The following is an 8,333-nucleotide window of genomic DNA, read 5'->3' on the forward strand; positions in this document are numbered from 1 at the left end:
ACTTTATTCTAATTACTCAGGCCCTCCAAATCAGTATTTGCTAGATGCCCCTTCATCAACAACCACAGCCCCTCCAGGAGATCCACATGTTGTTTCAAAGCCATTCCTGTGCAGCTTTGGGCCCCGATGTCTCTCTGGAAAACTAATCTTCTCGCAAAAAACTCAACGTTGCTCTCATCAGAGGGTTCGAACTCCCTGCATGCTGAATTCTACTGAACTGCAGCTCAGATGTCATGCGAGTTTTTTCTCTTTGCCATCCCTCATGAAGCTGCGACTGATAAAGCAAAGTCTGCTCCACTGTACCCACAGTCTCTAGCGGGTCTCCTTCATGCTCCCTTCTTTTGGCTCGAGGCAGATCTCCAGCTGTTCAATTTCTTTAAAGATTGTTTTATGAACTCCAGGGGATGTTCAGTGTTCTTGTATCCAACTTCTGACTTTTCAATCTATATATATATATATATATATATATTTATTTATTTATATATATGCGTGTATGTTTTGGTTAACGTGAACTTACTTCTGTCCCCTCCGCTGACCTGGCAGGCTAAATGGGCCTCGTTGCTGATTCCCATTAGCGATCTAGCGGCCGGGCTTTGTGGGCGAGCTGTTTTTAGATGGAGGGAATGTCACTGGATTTATGCGGCTAATGTCAAAACAGCTGCTGCCATGAATAGCTGAGTGTGGCCCCGTAGTTCATATCCAGGCGGTGGCATTCAGGAAGTGCTGCAGGTGAAGGTTGAGACAATAGAAAGTGAGCACATAGAACTGTATCAGGCAGTCTTGACACTCTTTAACGTCCCTTTCAGTTTTTTATGTCCCACACACACGCACACACACACACACACACACACTCACACACACACACTCACACACACGCACACCAGCTTTCTCAGTCAGCCAGCTGCTGGCATCGAGTCCGTTCTGAGGCCTGGTTGCCATTTATGTTTCCAGCTCTTCCTGTGTGTGTGTGTGTGTGTGTGTGTGTGTGTAGTCTGTGTGTGAAGTCTTTGTGTCTTCCTGTGGACCAGTCCTTTGGGACACATAACATAGTCACTTTTCCACACCCAGTTCCTTCACAGCTCCATCCCCATTCACACTGTCACAGTACGTCACACACACACACACACACACACACACACACACACACACACACACACACACATACACACGCACACACATTGACGGGCTGGTTTGGTAGCTGAACCTGCTGTTACTGGAAGTGAGCTGTGGGTGGAGCGAGCGGTGGCAGGATGTACGAGCAATAGAAGCGTGTTTGACGGAAGAAAAAGACGAGACAAAGTCCAAAAATTGGCTTCATGTTACCAGCATGTATTTGAATATTTATGAAAAACTAATTCAGTTCCTATCACACCAAACTCTCCCGATGTTGGTCAATGACTGTACTCATATCCACAGCGGCAGTGTATCCATTCTGGACTGAAAGGAGACAGGTCTGACTAAGTTTAGCCACAACACAGTGAGTGAAGGTTGGGGTTAGGGATGATCACGGTTGGGTTACAATGACTACTTAGTTGAGGTTAGAGGTCGTGCTTAAAACAAACTTCCATTGACTGGAAGCAAACAGCCTGTCTCCAATATCAAAGTGCCGAGTTGTTTGTTGAGCCCCTCCATCCCCTCCCACCTCCTCCCTCTGTGGAGCTCAGCGTCACAACACTTCCTGAAGGACGTGAAGCCGTTGCTTCAGCTGCCAGAGGGCCAACTTCACACTTGTCATCGCGAGTGTCTCGTGTCCAGAGGAACACCAGAAGAGACGTAAGACACTGCTTGGTGGAACACGAGGAATAACTGGATAACTTGCATATACGGGCAAATACTCAAGACGTGCAGGAAACGATGGAGCGCTCAAACACAGATGGATGAGATGTATCCAGCGCTAGATACACGTGTTAGTACGATGGATTCATTGTTGGTTTTGGTCTTTTCACTCTTTCACGTTGACAAACAAAGGATATCACCAGCCTTATTCTTGGAAAGGAATTAGCTGATATAACTCACCTGGGATGTATCCATAGGAGACACAGCCTCGACGTATTTATTAACTTCACAGTATTTATTATTTTTCCAGCCCAGTACACCGCTTTAGTGGAGACAGAAAAGAGATCCGTCTCGATTAAGAGCATTTGAGTTACGGTGAATATTAGAGTGCCTGTCAGGGTCTGTCTGTGTGTGTGCGTGTGTTCGTGTAGATGTGTGTGCACGTGTGTGTGTGCGTTGTGAATCTCTTTATAAATCCCGGCTGTCAAGAGGGGATGGGATGTATAATGCATTATGGATCTTGTAACCGGCCCTAACACACACAAATCAATGTAACGCACAATGTGGACTCGTTGTGATCCAATGCGCAGTAATCTCATTACAAGCGATGTTAACGCTAATCAGTCTGCTAATGAGAGTCGCTGCTTCCTCGTCCTGTGCTTCATGTGCGACTGCAGACCAAAAACAACAGTGACTGAGGGAGAGATGAGAGGCAGCTAATTGTGTTACTCAGCAGGACCGAGGACGTCTCACCCCGTGTTGTCCACCCAGATGATGAACTGTACCTCCTGTACTGTACACCTAATGCCATTTCACTCTCTGATTGTACTGGAAATGATGTGGTCCTACCTGTTTTAGTCCCAGCAAAGGTTGTAAGTACAGATTGCACTGCGTAGAACTCGCCAGTGAAAATAAACATTTATTCAAGGTTTCATTCAAATCTTTAATTACAATCATGTTTAGAAATATCAACTTTGACGCAGTGTTCTCCATGAGGCCAATCCAAGGGACCAAACCCAAGTTCAGATTCACCGTTTATCACATCTGTACACAGTGGCGATTTCAGATTAGTTGTAATCGTTTGATGAAGCTTTTTAGTCACAAACAAAAAAGAGCTCAAATTTAAGGCCACTTCTTTTGTTTTCCATCTTTGATGTGTACAGTTGCCGTGGCTACAGGTGTCGTTCTCACCCAATGCGAGGTGAGAGGAAAAGGTGACGTTAGGTTAAACCCCGACGTAATAGTTCACACACACGCACACACACACACACACACACACACACACACACACACACACACACACACAGTACCGTTGGAACGCCGATGCACATTGTGACTCGCTCACTTGACATTCCCGCTGCAGCCGCTCTGGATAAATAAATGCAAAAATGTTCCTTTGGAAGGTTGACAGGCTGTATTGATCCTGCACTAAATCACACCGATACGGTACAGTCCACATCCACAGCTCTTGATAACCCTGCATTAATATTACCGAACATGTTTTCCTGTGTAAAGTGTCAGCGTGCCGGCCTGCCTGTTTGTGTCCCAGCTATTAAGATGCAGCTTCTTGCCTCATATCCAGTTGGATTAATCTGTTTTTTTTCTTTTTAACCCTTGTGTGGTGTTCATATTTTTGTTATTCAGCCGGCGTTCGTGGTTCTGGTGGACCCGCATGCGATTTTGTGTTTTTGATTCAACACAATCAAACAATTTTATGTTAAAATACGCAACAGATGTTTATCTTCATCCCAATTACAAGCGATATAAACAGCATATATGGTTAATATTTGCAGACTGTTTTTTCCATATTGTTCCCGCCATGATCCCCTTCCCTTCTTTATGAGCTCCATAAAGCAATTGTTGCATGTGATGTTGTGTCCACTGAGTCCCTGAGTCATGTCCAGGATGACTCCCAGTCCTTGATGTAGGAGTGGCTCCTCCATCAGGCTTCATGTGTAGACTTGTGAGCTTAGGAGGAAGTGGCATCACTGGCAGCCATTCAAGACCATTCAATTTCACAATTTTTTGACATTCATATTTCTTCACTTGCTGGCCGATGACAGGCTTGTTCTGGTCCTGGAGCTGGCTGCTGACGGGCTGGTCCTGGGGCTCGTCTTCATTTTGCAACTAGCTGATGCTCAATCTCATCCTCTTCATCGAAGTCACTGTCAGACTCTGAATTTTCACAGATCCTCACATTCTGAAACCTCTTCGTCAGCATCATCATCAAAAGCTTCTCTCTCTTCCAAAATCAATTGCAAGGCCCTCTGAGCAGAGCATCGTTTGGCCGTCTTGATCACTTGTGACAAGGAACCACACGGGCAAAGCTATATTCATTGGGTCACGCACCCAATGTGCAGCTGGGATGGAGTTTGAGTAAATAAAGAAGGTAACATGTGCAGGAGAGTGAGAGCAGACAGGTGTCGGTGCTTGAATTATTAAAGTATTCAACGCAGTGGTGAAAGAATTTGTTGATGTACAATTCGTGTCAATCATTTTTAATTTGTCTCATCGATGTCACGCACAAAAAAAAAAAAAATGACAGCTGTGCTTTCATAAGCAATGAAGTCAGAAGAGATTCGGATGGTGGTGAAAAGGCGAGAAAAAAACAACCTATACGCGTCGCCACCGAAAGGAAGTGGGAAAGAAGAAAAAGGGGCGAGAACCGCTCAAGGGCGCGTCCTCTTTGGACTTTTTGTCGCGTGTCCAAATGTCCGCACTCGAGGCTCTTAAGTGGAAATAAATCAGCTGACGAGCCTGTGTGTGAATGACAATCAGTAGTGTTTGTGTGTGTACGAGACAGAGGTGCACTCTCATTTATTTCCGTTGTGCCGGACAGACCCCCCCCCCCCCCCCCCCTCCCCCAAGTCACGTTGCACAGGCCTTAACGAGACACATAGACTTTGCACAGCCCTAATTGGTGAACTGTCTGCACATCAGTCGCCTGTCCGCCTCGCTTTGTGCTCCGCTCCCTCTAATTAGGGGGGCACTTTTTTGTTTTTCTTGTCTTTGAACATCCGTCTTGAAGTATCATTTCATCTGTTTCCACCCTCCGCCAGTCCATCTATCACACTCATTGGTTTGTCCTCCTCCCTCAACCTCTCTGCGCATTCATTTGACTCTGTGGCCCAGCGTATTGTGGTGAATGCTAATAGGTTCCCACGCTCACAAGGTACAATATAGTGAAGAGTAAATGACTGTATGTGTGTGTGTGTGTGTGTGTGTGTGTGTGTGTGTGTGCACCTAGGAAGCTGGGCAGTCAGTCCACAGTTCCATTAGTCTGATGGAGTTTCTATTAAATTAGAACTCTCTCTCTCTCTCTCTCTCTCTCTCTCTCAATCACATTAGTGCTCTTATCTCATTTGTGGAAGCTCTGCAGGCAGTGAGGGGTGGAGGCAACGGAGGGGTGGAGTTATGATCTGGAAGAGGACAGGAGAAAAAAAGAACAAGCCTCTGTGAATTAGAAAAAGAAGCAGGCGGGCGGGCAGATGATGTGTATCTACAGTGTGTGTGTGTGTGTGTGTGTGTGTGTGTGTGTGTGTGTGTGTGTGTGTGTGTGTGTGTGGTATGTATGGATGTAGGGTTGTTTAAAATGAGATTGGTGATCGGCAACTCTGACGGACATGGCGGCCTTTAGCTGCCTACAGACGACAAAACGCAGCAGAGAGGGGGGGGAGACGACCAGTGTGTGTGTGTGTGTGTGTGTGTGTGTGTGTGATTCTAAAGACAAGATGTCAGCTACACACACACACACTATTGACAATAATTGGTTTCATTAGCGGGCTAATCGGGGGTATGAGTTTGATTAGAACTGGATAAGATTTAGGGTAGGCCTAAAAGGAATAATTCGACATTTGAGGAAATATTTTGGGTTCCTACCAGGAGTTATATTAGAAAATCAGCGCCACCCTCATGTCTGCGTGCTTAGTAATTATGAAGCTATAGAGTTGGAGGGCTGTTATCTGAGCCTAGCATGAAGACTGCGGGGGACACAGAGCACAAATGAACGTCTCAATTGTTTAATTTAAATACAGAAATGCATAAACAAACTAATTTGGGCTTTTCGAGAGGATTGCATGCTGTAACTATTCCTTCACAGGACTGCTGGTAGTCTGAGAGCCGCGGGGGTGAAGACTCGATTCAGGGAAGTCGCTGCGCCTGGCTTTCGTTCTGCAAGAAACAGTAACAGTAACTCACCGTGAAACCACAAATTCTTCCTTGTGTTGAAATCAAAGTTAACAAAGATATAACATGTTTTTTTTTAGGAGAGAACTGAAGAGATACATTTCTCAGTGGGTGCTAAATTGACCGAAAGAGTTCTCACAAACCTAAGAAGTACTTTCCGATCTCTTCCTAAACCTAACTATGTACTTTAAGATCGCTTCCTAAACCCTACTACATACTTTACGATCTCTTCCTAAACCCTACTACATACTTTACGATCTCTTCCTAAACCCGACTACGTACTTTACGATCTCTTCCTAAACTCGACTACGTACTTTACGATCTCTTCCTAAACCCGACTACGTACTTTACGATCTCTTCCTAAACCCGACTACGTACTTTACGATCTCTTCCTAAACTCGACTACGTACTTTACGATCTCTTCCTAAACCTGACTAAGTTGTTTTGTTGCCTAAACCTGACTGACTTGATTCCTGTGAAGTTTATTTTGAAAGGACCATATCCATGTCACGCGTTGCTGGCTTTTGTGGGAGAGCCTATACAAAATGACCAGTACCTTTTCGAGTGATGTCATACGTCGTACGAGGATAGGTTGTTCGCCACCACCCACCCCGGGATCATAGAGGTCACGACTTAGCGGAAACTTGACAAGGGACGTAATGAGACGAGAGAGAGAGAGAGAGAGAGAGAGAGAGAGAGCTGGACGCGTGGAGACAGGCTGCCATAGAGACCCGCCATACTGAGACAATTTGTCCCTGGAATGTATAATTATGAGCGTGTGTATGTGGGTGTGTGCGGGCGACGGTGCGCCATTAGCCAGGTTTTAAATGAGGGTCTGCATCAACAGCAACTATTCTAATAATGACCGCCTTCCCTGCACAGACGAACTAATGCACTGGTGGCGTCTGCTGGGTCCTATTGTGTGTGCGTGTGCTCGTGCATATGGCTGAGTAAGGGAACATGCCTCTTAAATTGTCCAAGGTGACACAAGGCCGCTATGTGGAGACATCCCTTGCAATGCAATTCTGGCAGCGATAGTGTTTCTCTGTTCTGCTGAGCGCCAAGTCACACACACACACACACACACACACACACACACACACACACATACCTAAGTCAAGCAGCATTGGTTACAACGTAGACTTAATACCTGTTCATAAAAACTTTTTCCTATATATTCTTTTATATTTTTAATGAGTAGTTCCACGATAAAGTTGCGCCCCCTTACAAACATGTGACCTCATATACAAGCACGCACACACACACACACACACACACTTGCTGGCAACTACAGAGATTAAATCAAAAACCGAAGAGGTTACCTCACCGCTGACCTTATTGGTTAAACCTCCGCGTGGTTAATTTGTGCCATTTTGAGTCATCTCTCAATCTCTCAATGATTGATATGCTCTCTTTCTTCTCTGTTCTCTTTGTTGTTCCCAGTAAGGGCCCTTGACTTTTTTTAACCTTTCTCCTCGTCAGCTGTTTTTGAATTGTTGTCCCCGTTATTATCTCCAAAAGGCCTTTCCTCGCGCAGCAGCCTCCTACAGAGGTCACGGCAGGTCAACGGACTCCCGAAGCCACATTGCGGTAGCAGTTTCAGCTCTGAGGCCCTCTCACGCCGCCATGTAAAAACGGGGAAATACCACAATCAAATTATTTCTAATGGATTGAAAGGATTCAGTCGAGGGAACGATAAATCAACATTACGTTTTCACATTGAATAAACAAGCCTTCTTGACACTGCTGACCTTTAGGCAAACTGATTAGCTTCGTCGGGCCACTGTTGATTTCGTTAACCGTAACTATGACAAACTATGTCCAGCCTTTTATTTTCTCTCTCTCTTTGTGCCAAACATGCTAGCATGTTCCAGGCTTGCTAGCGTGTTAGCTCACCAGCTATGTAGTTCATCAACGAGCCCTGTGAACGTCACCAAGACACGTGGATGAATTTAGCCACTATCTGATACACATACCTTCCATTTGTTTTTCTCTGCACAATTTTAACAGCCTAATTAAGGTGAAACGCCAGTAAATCAGAAGAAATCATCATTCATCTCAATGCTCAGGGCATCAGTGTGTCCTCTCATGCATCATGTTATCCTTTATAAAAGATTTTCTTTTCTGTTTTGCTCAATCATATTTGATCTTTAATTCCTGATTAATACCCTGTCACATTTCTGTTGCACTAATCTCTCTTTATTAATGACTAATCTAATCCCAGCTGCAGTGTTTGTTCTGTACAAGATACTTTATTTTTTTTATCTTCCCCCCCAAACAGTTAATGAAATTGATCCTGAGGAGAAACACAATACCAGTGTGGGATTTGGTTTTAAAGAAACGACTGGTTAACATGCAATAACAGAATAAGA

The sequence above is a fragment of the Cyclopterus lumpus genome, chromosome 3, assembly GCF_009769545.1.
Source record: "Cyclopterus lumpus isolate fCycLum1 chromosome 3, fCycLum1.pri, whole genome shotgun sequence".
Classification (NCBI taxonomy): domain Eukaryota; kingdom Metazoa; phylum Chordata; class Actinopteri; order Perciformes; family Cyclopteridae; genus Cyclopterus; species Cyclopterus lumpus.